The sequence below is a fragment of the Pinus tabuliformis genome, chromosome 5_2 (assembly GCF_031772625.1).
Source record: "Pinus tabuliformis cultivar Carrire ecotype Pingquan chromosome 5_2, CPIR1, whole genome shotgun sequence".
Taxonomy (NCBI): Eukaryota; Viridiplantae; Streptophyta; class Pinopsida; order Pinales; family Pinaceae; genus Pinus; species Pinus tabuliformis.
In genome coordinates this window covers 1,036,506,811-1,036,519,665 of record NC_142306.1, presented here as the reverse complement: position 1 = coordinate 1,036,519,665, position 12,855 = coordinate 1,036,506,811, and positions in this window count along the sequence as shown.

Below are 12,855 nucleotides of genomic sequence, written 5' to 3'. Positions count from 1 at the left end.
ATTCCAAGACCAAGGAAGAGGATGAGGACGAGGGGCTGGAAGGGGTCCTAAACATTTTATTTTTTATAACTACAGAGAGGAAAGTCATATTGTGCGCGACTTTCAGAACCCAACACACCCCTCCTATCAGTATTTCCGACAGTTTAATCATGTTATAGAAGATTTCCTAGTACTAATAGCCAAGATGAAGGATAAAAAGGCTCAAACACCTACATAGAATATTCAGATGATGAGGGCGGAGCCTCATGAAGAAGAGCCTATCGTTAATATAGTGACACAAAGAGGTATTTCTATTGGAGAAGATAAAAGAAAGTAGTTGAAAACTGAAGGATGGGTATGCAAGGCTGCTGAGAAGGAAGTGGGATTCGATCTAAGCCGAGCTAAGGAAACCTTTATGGAAGCCAGAAAGAGCTTCACTGAGGCCTCTAACTCAGAAGGTCAGGAGAAGTCTGGCAAAAACAATGAATAGCATGATGTAGACCCTTCGCTATTAGCTACCTTTCTAAAGACTTGTATGAATCTGTTGCGTTATAGAAAGGCGGTAGAAGGGCTCCAAGAGTTAATTGATAATTGTATAGGTAAGGTTAAGACTGCTCTAGAACAGCGCATCGTATGAAAAGTGGGAAAAAGAAAGAAACGAAAAGGTCGCGAAATGAGGCTAACTGCAGAGATTGAAGAGTACGAAATGGTTCAGGTAATTATCAATCTAGGATCTGATGCGAATGTGCTACTAAAAAAAAATTGGGAAAGAATAGGAAGACCTATGCTGCAGTGGTCTCCTATCTAGCTATGCATGGAAAATCAACAAAAGATCATTCTTATGGGGCACCTGTACGGGGTTACGGTGGATATTGAAGGAGCGAGCACCTTGGCCGACTTTTAAGTGATCGAGATAGTGGATGATAGAAATCCTTACCCTGTGCTATTAGGCATTAGTTGCGCCTTCGACATGGATGTGGTCATTAATATTAAGAAGCACAAGATGACATTTGAGAGAAAGGTGCTCTGAGTTATTGTTCCATTGGATCCAATTGAAGGTGCACGATACATGGAACCAGTCCGTGATTATCAAGAAGAGGATGATCTGGATCAGATATATAAGATCACTACGAGTGATGAGGGTTGGATCAATCCTAAAGTAGATGGATGAATTACATGGGATAGAGATAACTCCCACACCTCAGATTCCGACGAAGAACTTGAGCATTGGTAGAACAAATTACATGAAGTCTCCTCGTTGCATTGCAACATGTTGACAAAATCGCTTCACTACATATCCACGGAGGTACAAAATATACCTCATTATGATGGTTTAGATGATGTTAACTTGTTTTTGGATAATTTTGAAAGGGAGGTGCCAGAAGATCATTAGTTCCAGGCACTAGATCTGACGTTGCGTGCTACACCTGTCGATTGGCGGGGTACACATAAGGACATCTTTGTTGATTGGAAAGAATACAGGTGAATGATGAAGATAAGGTTCGAGTACGCAAATTCTTGTATGATGAAGAAATACACAGGAAAATATGATCCACCGTGAGCATTTGACATGGTGGACTAATGCTTGGGGAGAGGAACTTCAACCTGAATGGGTGCACATCTTTTGTCACACTTTGGATACCATTTCGATGAACTGGTACCTGGAAACTGAGTTGTGCCATGGGACGACCGAGTGGGCTATCCTGAGGGAAATTTTCCTATTGACCTTCAGCTTTGAGGATGGCTTTGAATGTATTGATGATGTGCTCCAAGAAATTAAGGCTACAATATTTAGAATGCTTGAGGAACTAGTAGAATGGGTTCAACCTGATTGGAATACGTAGTTGCCCCATGCCCTAGAATGCTATAACATTACTGTAGAAGAAGAAGCAGATGACCCTAGAAATATCAACATTTCAATGTTTGAGGGATAGCACAAAGTTGAAGGACCCAAAGTAGCAATCCATGACATAGTAGAGCCTTTGAAGACTAGAGAGGTAAACATTTGATCGAACGCGCAACAAAAGTTTGTGAAAATAGGCAACTATTGGGATGAGGATACAGTTGATAAGGTCACGAAACTACTGCGTGAATACCAAGACTTGTTTCCCACCAAGTTCTCAGATCTGAAGGGGATAGTAGGGGACCTGAGCGTGATGAAGATTACTTTGAAGCTAGACGTGAAGCCTGTAAAACAATGATCCTACCATTTGAATCCCAAATACAAGGAAAAGGTGCGCAAAGAGTTGGACAAAATGCTAGAGGCTGGGATCATTGAGCCTGTGGAGGAATCAAACTAGGTAAGTCCTATGGTAGTCCAGGAAAAGAAGCAACAGGATGAAATCCGGATATGCATAGATCTGAGGAAGCTTAATGATGCATGCGTCCATAACCCATTTCCAATGCCATTTACAGATGAAGTCCTGGAGAATGTTGGAGGGTAGGAAGCCTACTCCTTCACTGATGGGTTCGCGGGGTACCATTAGATCAAGACCACATCGGAGGATTACAGCGAGACCACCTTCACGACGGAATGGGCATGTTTTCAATACATGGTAATGCCATTTGGACTGAAGAATGCACCTACGATATTCTCCAGGGTAGTAATTATATCTTTTAAGGAATTTATCCATAAGTTCTTAAAAGTCTACATTGATGATTGGATTGTATTTGGGTTGGTAAAGTGCCACGTTTCAAGTTTGTGCCTTATGTTGGATACCTGTTGCAGACATCAGATCACCTTGAATCTAAAAAAATGCATCTTTTGTGTTCCTTATGGAATATTGCTGGGTCATGTGGTTTGCAAGTAGGGATTGATGGTAGACCCTGCAAATATAGTTTTTATTGTCAATTTGGAGGCCCCGAAGAACGTAAAACAGTTGCACACGACACTAGGCCATACGAGGTATTATAGAAAGTTTATCAAGGCATATGCGTAAATCACTATGCCAATGGAGAAATTGTTGAAGAAGGACATGACATTCTGTTGGGATGAAGAGTGTCAGAACAATTTAGACATTTTGAAGGAGAAAATGGTCACCGTGCCCATTCTGGTGTTCCCAGATTGGAAAAAGGAGTTTCATGTTCATGTGGACACTTCTTGTATTGTGCTAGGTGTGGTGTTGACCCAACCAAGTGAAGGCAATATTGATCATCCTATAGCGTTTGCGAGTAGGAAATTGTCAAAGGCAGAGAAGAACTACTCGACTACAGAGCGCGAAGGACTGGCAATGGTGTACGCGCTATAGAAATTCCTACACTATCTATTAGGCACGCACTTCAAGATGTATACACACCATTCTAATCTAAAATACCTTATCAATAAGCCTGTGTTGGGGGGGGAAGATCTACAAATGGTTGTTTCTCTTTCAGGAGTATGATTTTGAGGTGATTGTGAAGCCCAAATGATTGAATGTTGGTCCCAATCATCTATCCCAGATTGACACTAGTGATGAGCCAACCAGTCTAGAAGAAGGATTTCCAAATGCGTAGCTCTTTTTTGTTCACATCACAGACGATCACTTTGCTGATATAATCTAGTTTTTGACAACTAGCACAAGCCCAAAAGGATATTCTACACAATAGAAGGAGTTGGTGGTTCACGCACTGATTTTTTTGTGATCACTAGACACCTATATAAACTGGTCTCTCATGAAATACTGTGCCGATATGTCCCAGAGTTTGAATGACCAAGAATCCTCGCAAAAGCACATGGAGGAGTGGCAGGAGGACACTATGCAGGCAGAAAAACCGCGCAGAAGATCCTGCATGCAGGACTTTGGTGGCCAACGGTGCATAAGAATTCAATAGCATATTGTAGGGTGTGCGATGCTTTCCAAAGAACAGGGAAACCATCGCGAAGGGATGAACTACCCTTAAATCCATAAATAACTTTGCAGGTGTTCGATAAATGGGCGATTGATTTTGTGGGTCTGATCCAACCACCAAGGAAAAAGATGGAGCATGATATATTATTACAAAGATTGAATAGTTGACGTGATGTGCGGAGGCTAATAAGGACTGTAGCGTAGCTACCACTGCGAATTTTATTTTTGATTTTATCTTGTCCCAATTTGGCTGCCCTAAGATATTAATGAGTGATAGGGGCACACATTTCTTAAACGAGACAATTGCCACGATGCTTGAATAATTTCAGGTCTATCATCAGAAGAGTATGCCCTACCACCCTCAAGCTAATGGTATAGTAGAAGCTTTCAATAAAATCATGGAGAGTGCTTTAACAAAGGTTTGCAACATGAAGTGGAATGATTGGGATGTGCACATACCAGCAGTCCTATGGGCGTATAGAACCACTTGTAAAAATTTTCCAGGCCAAACCCCTTTCAAGTTGGTCTATGGGCAGGAGGTTGTGATTCCCATCGAATATATTGTGTCGAGTCTGTGGATTGAAGCACTGATTGATATGGCTGATCGAGATACTATGGAGGAGCGTCTCGCATAGCTCATGGAATTGGAGGAGGATTGGTTTTTAGCAGGATTTAACCAACAGGTGCCAAAGGAGCACAAAATATCATGGCATGATCGACATATAAAGCAGCACACCTTCCAGGTTAATGATTTGGTATTATTATATGAAAGCAAATTTACGAAATTTCTTGGAAAGTTTCATATGCATTAGCTGGGACTCTATGTGGTAAAAGAAATTACAAATGGTGGTGCAGTTCAGCTCGCGAAGTTGAATGGAGAATTTTTTCTAGGCAGAGTCAACAGAAGTCGATTGAAGTTGTACAAGGGTGATCCTACCCCTACGCAATGACTATATGATGGCGAGATAGTCTTAGTACTCCAAGAAACTTCAAGGAATTACAAACTATAAACTACACTACCCAAAAATGGGAAAGACGAAGTAAGAGTGCCGCACAATGGAAGAAAGTAGGCCGCCGAGGGGAGTTGCGCCACAAAGGTTGGTGCCATGCAACCTGGTCAAAAAGTAGTCATTGGAAGCACTGTAGCTGATTGGATGGCACAATTTCTGTTAGAAGGAGCAGGGAAGGCGCATTTATGGGGAAAATATTTGGAAATCTGCCACCAAAGATGCATTAATGATGGGAATTTGGAGGGAACAATTGGATTCAAATTTGAATTCACCTATAATTCTAGCATTCTGCCCACATTCGAACACTTTTCTTCCAACAATTTTTCCTTAAAATTTGCTGCCAAGACGAGTGTTGTATGTATGAGAAGATTTTGGAGGAAATTCTAGCACAACCAGAATTCGCCAACTTGCCTAACTGGCACCGTAAGATCATCTTTAATATAATGAATGCAACTCCCCCCACATTAGAAGTCGTGCCCTCTGAAGTAGCGTCCTCGATTGAAGCAGCAACCTCTCTCCCTATGGGATTTCCGACTACGATGCCTAAGTATCATATCCCTAAGCCCTCTGCACCTGACAAGAAGTAGAAGAAATCACAACAAATTTCGATGAGGCAATCACTGCAAAAATTTCCCACGGAAATCCGCGAGAAGGGGAAGATGGAAAAAATGCAGCAGTCAACTGAGCCCCTTGATTTGGATGAATAAGAACTGCACAGAGGCATTGAGGAGATGGATGTTGAGGAGGATGAGCCTATGACTCAGCTCCCAAAGTATATCCCATTGTGCAAGGGCACAACTAAGGTGCCTAAGGACCTGGACAATGCCAAATTTATGGTTTCTACACCACTGCTGCCAGAAAAGGTGGTGTTTGAGGGCATGTTGTTGGGCCGCATTCCGACGCTCAAGCTGGAGGATTGGGATTTGGGAGATCATGAGAAGTTCCCTTAGCTTGCGTCGGCCAATTACCTGTCAAAGATCTATTATGAGGAAACCGAGGTTACGAGATTGGAACCTATGAAGTGGGTCATGGGTGTTGAAGTTGCGGGCCTCCTGAACATGCTCTGGGTGCCGCACTTCAGTCGCACCATCATTAACATAGTATGTGTCTGACAATTACTGAATTTGGTGCATGATGGGTGTCTTTGGCTGGGAGAACCCATCCCGATTATAGATATGTTGATCCACCAAATCACCTTGCTTCCCTATCAAGGTGTGGATCCAACATAAGCGTTTGGAGGGAAAACGAAGGAGAAGAAACTCGCAGATCAAATGAAGAGCGAGTTCGGGTTGATTAAAAAGTCGTGCGGATATTCCATCCGCTCCCTTTTAGAAACTGTGATGCAGTTTGTTGTGTAATATTGGCATGCAATATCATGCGGAAGTGTCGCGCGGATGAGTTTCTGATGCCCATGATCTCTTTGGCTGTGCAGTGTGCCAAAGGAGTCCAGTACAATTGGGCTCAGTACCTGTGCAAAGAGTTCTTGGACAACTATTAGGAGGCCTAGGATGAGGGCAACACATTTCATTATACTTGGTTACTGCTATTGATTGCATTAGTAGCAAGGAGGATGCCAGAGGATAGTGAGTTTCCTCCCAAAGAATCTGACCTCCCGGAGGCAGCGAAGTTCACTTCGCTCTGGGCAACAAAGGACCCTCCGCAGGTCGCAGAGAACAAGATGTTCTAGGTGTTGGTGGAGATGGATCTGCACATGGTGATCAGCCAAAGGCCGAGGTTGTCACCCACCTTATATGATCAATATTATTCTTATTCCAACTTCAAGGCTGACTTTCATAATGTGTATGTTCGAGCTAGATGGGATCCGAAGAAGATATGGCACAAGTTGTCTTATCTTGTTGGCGAGGCGGATGTCACAGAGATTCTAGGTAAATGGCCAGGAGAGTGGCTTTACCCATCAGATCCAGGCGTAGGAACGAGCAAGGCAGCAGAAGGTACCACCGTGTAGACAACAACATCAGCAAAATAGAAGAACTCCTAGAAGACTGTAGCTTGGGAGAAAGTTGCGCAGCGGAAAGAGGCTACAGCTAAGGAAGCTGTTGCTAAGGAAGCTGCTGACAAAGAGCAAGCGGCCTAAGAAACCACAATCGATGTTGAGGAGTCTGACTCTCAACACACACAAGACCAAGAAGGGTTAGATGCAGAAGAGGGTGGGGGCACGGAGTAGGAAACCCCCTTTGTGGTCAAGAAAATAATAAAGAAGACAACCTTGGGGTCACGGAAGAAACATAAGTTGGATAGATTCACCCATGTGGATCCATTAGTCCTCACTGAAGGGGACTTAGATGAAATTGGCAACAAGGTCTGGGATAATACAATAGAATTATGGACCTAGTTTGAGCAGCAGTACTAGCATGCGTTGGGAAATGTGCAGAAGGATTTGCACAATCTGCAGATTCAGACAGGCCGACTACAAGCAAGCATAGGTCAAGCGAGCGGGATTCAGGAAAGGCTGCATCAAGTGAGAGCAACCATGTTGGACATGGATCGAACTTTTGATCTCCATCTGATTCAATTTCCAGACGGGGCCATGTGCGCTGACTCAAAAGAGGCCAACACCCAGCTTTCTCAGATCAAGAATCTGGGCATCAACCTTGTGGTACTCCCTATCCAAACCCTGCATGACTTACACCAAGGAGTATTAGATGAGTTGAGAGTTAGGGAGTAGTGCTTGCTGATGGTGATTAATGAAGTAAAACAAACAACTAACAGATCTTCGAAGAAAAGGCACAAGTACTGAAGGAGAAGGAATAAATTGCTATGTGTAGCCAGCACTTAGAAGCAACGATTATACAGGCGTGTAATGAGCTACCTGAACTTAACATTGCAGCTGATGCAACGTCGACAGAAAAGATCCAGAAGTTGGCCATGGCAGTCAAAGAGTCTAAAGATGAAATCAACCGAATCTTATTTTAGTTACAGTTGCAAATTTCGGAGCTGTAATTGAAGTTGTAGCTGACAACTCTGCCAGAGGTTCGAGAGTAGCGAAGCTTCTATAAAGGAAGGAATGGCCACACTAGAAGCAACAGTCAAGGATTGCATAGAGTTGTTCGAGCAAGCCATGGAGCTATGGACTTCACTGCAGGAGGACCCCACTTTACAGAACATCGACATAGACCTGAGAGAAAAACAAACATAGTTTAATGAAATTAGATTGACTGCATGCACATTGGCACCAGTGCAGCGTTTCGCGAAACTATAGGAAGGGAAGCAGCCTCAGAGTGAAATTGAAGAGCTGCACCAAAAAGAGGCCATTCTCAGGGCAATAACGTAGCCTTGGACAAAGGAGGCCAACCAACTGACTCTGTCCATGCAAATCAATCTTAAGGGCATGCAGCAGACTCAAAGGACCATGGGCCTCGCAGTGGAAGGCCCTACTATAGAGAAATTAGTCGAGGAATTGCAGTAGGTAGCTACGCAGGGAACAACTGATCTGCAGGTTCTGAAGTTGGAGTTCCACAAACTCCAAGCAAAGATTGAAGCGCCAGTTGAGTGACTCGAGGACGAGTCACCAAATTGTGTTGGGGGCCTATTGGGATGGGGTCCCTGGGGTTAAATTTTGTATTTCCTTTTTGTATAATGTAAAGTTTCCACGATTTATGTGAGCGGGGTGCGAAGATAATAAGAGTCAAAGGGGATTTAGTCCCTTAGGTTGTTAGGTGTTAAGAAGGTTTTGAGACCCGCCCATGGTCCGTGGACCATGGTATTGTAAAAGGAAAGGCTATAAATAGAAGAGTCATAATGAGTCTAAGAGATCATCATAAAATAGAAGATCATTGTTTCGGCAAGTAAGCTAAAGCATGAAGGCTTGGTTCCTGTACTTAGGCGAAGGGGAAGGCTCCTGCAGCTAAGTGCGCGGAGACCTTGGTAAGTCTGCAAGCTGAGTGCGTGGGCCCCTACAACTGAGTGCACAGGGAAGAAGAGTTTGTACTTTGAAGATCACATCTAATAAAGACAATTTTGATCCATACTTTGCATATCTTTTCATCTGTATTTATTTATGCAATTATGTGTGTTCGCTCTATATCTGAAAGTATATGAATAAATGTTTATCTAATGCGTGAAAGTGGTAGATCAGTATAAATTATGCATGTTATGACTAGTTAATGACCTTCGTGAAGATATAATTGTTGTTGATGAGATTTATTGTTATTAATTGTTCCGAAAGGGTTAGGGTTCGCGAAGACATAACTAAGCCCTAGAAGCCGCAGGAACCCATCACACAGACCTCTCAATGCAGAAACCTGGTTCTGTCATCCCCTAATAATGCTTCGGGTGAGACTACAACCTGCGTTATGCGGGTTGTTGCTGAAAGGGCCAGTAGTTTAGGGTTTTGTTGGTTGGCGCAACTAACTTTGAACCTTGGTCAGGGCCCATCAAGCCAACAATTTCTCTAAGGAAAACGTTGTTGGGTTTTCCCCCATGCAGGTTTTCCCATGTTAAATTCCGCATCTCATGTGTTTGGTCATCTCTGTATGATCCTACTAACATTTTGTTTCTACTTTTGGCATATTTTTTGTAATTGCTTTATAATGAATGTGAACACAAGAAAATGTGAACGCAAGAAAGATCAACATAAGAAATCGTAAGAAGTAATGATCAAATTATAAGGTCTTTGAAAAATCAACACTAAGGTGTTAAAAACACCAAGAGATCACACTCGTGTTGGACTACACCAATGTTAAACATGGTTGGATTTTTTGTACCCATGAGGTTTCGAGTCGGTAACCCTTTGTTCCTTAATAGAACACCCTATTGCTGATAGTTCAACATCTAATGGGCTTTAAGAAAGGAGGACATGTGGGTGGGCTTTGATCTACTTATGTGTACGGGGGTCACAAGACCATTTAATATAATCTCTCTGGGTGAAACTACATGTTCAACCACTATCTCAAGTTGACGCATGGGTCTAGACTGGATTCTAATGAGAATTGGATTTTTCCCAATAGTGATAAACTCCTTGCTTTTCACCATTACATAATATGATCTTTTAGTATGATCTTTTAGTTTTTTAATATGATCTTTTAGTTAAGAATTTTTTTCATCTTTATTACATAATTTATTGTCAAATTTCTATTTGAAATCTTGATTTTCCTCTTTAATTTTTTTATTAAACTAATTCTAAATGTTTAATTCCTTAATTTATATAATAAACTCTTTATTAATTTTTATAAAAAAATTGTTTTCCCCTACCAAATCTTTAAAAAAAATAACCTTATCATAAACGTATAATATTTTTTTATTATTTTCTTAAAAAATATTCTAATACCAATTCATACATATATAATATAAAAATTGTAATTTCTCCTCCTTCAAACTATAAAATATTTTTTACTTTTCAAATTTAAAAAAAATACCCTCCTCTTTTAATGTTTAAAACCACTTCCTTTCAACCTCTAACTGCTTTCCATAAATAATTCAACGACTTTCTAAAAAGATTGTATAATTAAATATTCCTCCTTTATATAAGAGCTTATCTTTGACCGTTTTACTTCTTTTGAAATTAAATAATTTAATAAAACTCTTGAATTCCGTCATGTTTAAAACCACTTCCTTTCAACCTCTAACTGCTTTCCATAAATACTTCTACGACTTCCTAAAAAGTTTGTATAATTAAATATTCCTCCTATATATAAGAGCTTATCTTTGACTGTTCTACTTCTTTTGGAATTAAATAATTTAATAAAACCCTTTAATTCCGTCATATATTCCATTTTGATAAAACGGTTTATAATTGAAATACGGTAATAGGTTAGCTTTTGGATTTTTTAGATAATTTTTAATTTTATAATTTTTTATAAATTATAATATTTAATTTTATTATAGTTTGAGTGGGTTTAATGATTAAGAGTATGTGTTGTATCTTTCTATTTTAACTAGTTCAAAGAAGAAAATTAATATAGCAAAGATTAAAACGAATTCTTATGAGCTCCATAGTGAAACAGGTCGTTGGGCAGTTGGGCAGTTCCTAAAACACCATGGATGGAAAGGATCTGCGTACAACCACATTAGATCTCAGTTTCATAATCTTTGTTACAACACTGACCTTCCTAGCCTTTTACAATGTCAAAATTATAGTGAGCTGGGAAGGCTTCTCTCCAAGCTTTTTAAGTATAGGAATAAAATCTTAAATCAAAATAAATAATTTGTTTCTTTAGGTCTGATAGACCAAGTTTGGTCTCAACAGGCGTTAACCACCATCATCATCATCATCATCATCATCATGTGTTTTTTTTGGAGATTAAAAGTTTAAAACTAAAAAGATAGAGTATGTATGTTTTTATAGGCTTAATAGTCATAATATTTTTGTGATAGCATTTTATTAGTAAATACAATTTGGTGATAACATCTTATTAATAAGTAAATCATTTTAATGAGAAAAAAAATTATTTTATATAGTGTAATTATTATTATATGTTTTAAAATTTCTTTTTGGTTGGAAGTGAAATACTATTTTATTAAATTATAATATATTTTTTATTTAAAATATATTTTTTATTATATATAAATTTAATATTTTAAAATTTTTTGTGTGAAAATTTTTATAACTCAAATTCACAATTTTAACAAATTTATTCATAAAATATAGTGAATTAACTCAATTGTGTAAAATTTAATCTTAACCAAATTTCATTAAAAATAAAAAAATAAAAATAAAAATCATTTTAAAAAATCTCTAATTTTTATAAAATAATAATAATTCCACTTAAAAATAAAAATAATAATAATTCTACCAAATTTAAATGTAAAAAATCTTGAGTTTGAACACATTTCCTTTGACGGCATGGCGGTGGCAGCGGCGCCGCCGACAGATCCGACCCCTCACACTTATTCCATGCAATTGGCTGCCGCCTGATCACTTATTCCATGTAAACTATCCCAACACGTATTACATGATTATTATATACCTACTTTTCTTTTACATTTAGAAATATATTATAGTACATTGTTACTCTTTATTTTAGTATATATGGATATCTTGTTATTTCTATTTTTTTAATTAACAAAGATAATGGTTTTTACTAAATTCCTTATTCTCCTTTTAAACACAGCAGGATACTTTAAATGATTTCTTATAATTTATTGAAGTTGCTTCCTTAGTGTTTTGTTTTAATAACATTGATATTTTCAGCACACTAACCGACACATGTTAGTTTAAAAAAAAAATGGGGAGTAATTGGTTTAATGTTGACCATGAATAGAATTTTTGGAAAAAAAACATTTTATTTTTAGATTATTCATTTAATGTATGATAATTAAATTTCATAGATTTAAATTGTCAAAATGCAATTGTCAAGTGAAATTTTAAATCTTCAAAAAAATTCTAAAATGAATAATCGAAATATTTAAAAATTTTATATAAAAGCAATAAATTATAATTTTGATATTTTAAAAAAATAAACAATATTTATTTAGGTTTATGAGAAGAGTTTTCAGCTAAAATCACATCAAAATTTATATTGCCAATGTCTTTTGAACCAAGATGAACCACACTCGTTGGTTCGAAACGTGCCTGCAATATGAATTTTGATGTGATTTTCGCTTAAGCCTCTTCTCATAAACCTGTTATGGATCACAAAAGCCTTAATTCAACAAATATTTATTCATTGTAAAAACAAAAATAACATCTAACATAATAAGGATAGATAACATAAATCCATAAAAATGTAAATATAAAATAATGAACAAAATATAAATGATAATGATGTTTTACAATGACTTCTTTGATGGCATATATACACATTGACAATAGATGGCATTAATGGGAAATGACCTTTTGTTAGCTATGTCTTATATATATATATATATGTATGGGACAAAAATTCTAGAATGTGGAATGGGCCATCTTGCTAGTTTGAACATTAATATTCCAAAGTTTAAAGCACATGTAGAGACCCCAGCTAGGCCCATTGGAATGATTAAAACTATTATTGGAAAATTGGCAAAAAAAAAAAACATTACAATAATGAAGCATTACCTTGTTTTACACTAGGCTTCAATAGAATAACAAATGTTCCCAT